The following is a 1,004-nucleotide window of genomic DNA, read 5'->3' as shown; positions in this document are numbered from 1 at the left end:
AGTGCACTAAGCCATCTTTCAAATAAATTTGGGAATGACTGCCAAGTAGATTTCTTCAATAGAGCATATGAGAGAAACCAATGAGAGAAACTATTGTGTTTAAGTTTACTGAATCTATAAGATGAGAAATAGTTTATATTTATTATTCTGCATGTATTAGACCATAAAACCTTTGTGTTTTCATAAATCATTTCACAGGATATTCTATGATTTTGCTGTAGGACATGCTGCTCAAGGTATAAAAATTCATTACATAAAAATCAGTCTCATTATCCCTTATGAACATAAAGGGGGAAGTGAGTGATTAGAACAAGATAAAGGTAAAGAGACCATAAAGAGGTCATGTGAGCAACAGTACCAGTTTGACGGTATCTCAGACTTTTCATTTGTATTTTATTGATTGTTGTGAGGTTAACATTTCATTTCTGGATATTTTTAACTATTACAATATCTCTTAGTCATAATGCTTGTCATTTTTCTTTTATTTCTTTTTCTTGTTTCTTTATGGGAATTTATCCTGTTATTAACAAAAGAAAAAGTGAAAGTGAAGTCATTCAGTTGTGTCCAACTCTTCCACACTCCTCCGTCCATCGGATTTTCCAGGCAAGAATGCTGGAATGGGTTGCCATTTCCTTCTCCAGAGGATCTTCCCAACCCAGGGATCGAACCTGGGTCTCCTGCATTATAGGCAGACGCTTTACCATCTGAGCCATCAAGGAAGTCAAAGATAAGATTAATTCTTAGTCCTAGATATTCTATAGATCTTCCTATGAAATATCACTTATTCCTAAATTTTGTCAATGACATCTTTTATTGTCTATTATTAAGCACTAAATGGAAAGCTAAAGTGTACACCTCCCAGACTGCATTGTAGTCATGAATATCCAGATAACTAATTTTGATGTAATAAAATATACTTGTAAACTACTGTGTATAAAATAAATAAGCCACAAGGATATATTGTATAGCACAGGAAATATAGCCAATATTTTATAACTAAAAAT

General features: G+C 32.8%; 1 non-coding gene across 1 annotated transcript; it reads right to left on the bottom strand.

The window, feature by feature from the left end:
- Positions 1-647: 647 nt before the first annotated feature.
- TRNAY-AUA (transfer RNA tyrosine (anticodon AUA)) lies at positions 648-719 on the bottom strand. Its single transcript has one exon. It is a non-coding gene; the product is annotated as a tRNA-Tyr (tRNA).
- Between the last annotated feature and the right edge of the window lie 285 nt (positions 720-1,004).

The sequence above is a fragment of the Bos indicus genome, chromosome 9 (assembly GCF_029378745.1).
Source record: "Bos indicus isolate NIAB-ARS_2022 breed Sahiwal x Tharparkar chromosome 9, NIAB-ARS_B.indTharparkar_mat_pri_1.0, whole genome shotgun sequence".
Lineage (NCBI taxonomy): Eukaryota > Metazoa > Chordata > Mammalia > Artiodactyla > Bovidae > Bos > Bos indicus.
The sequence above is the reverse complement of the archived record's forward strand: the minus strand, read 5'-3'. Positions and strand labels throughout refer to the sequence as shown.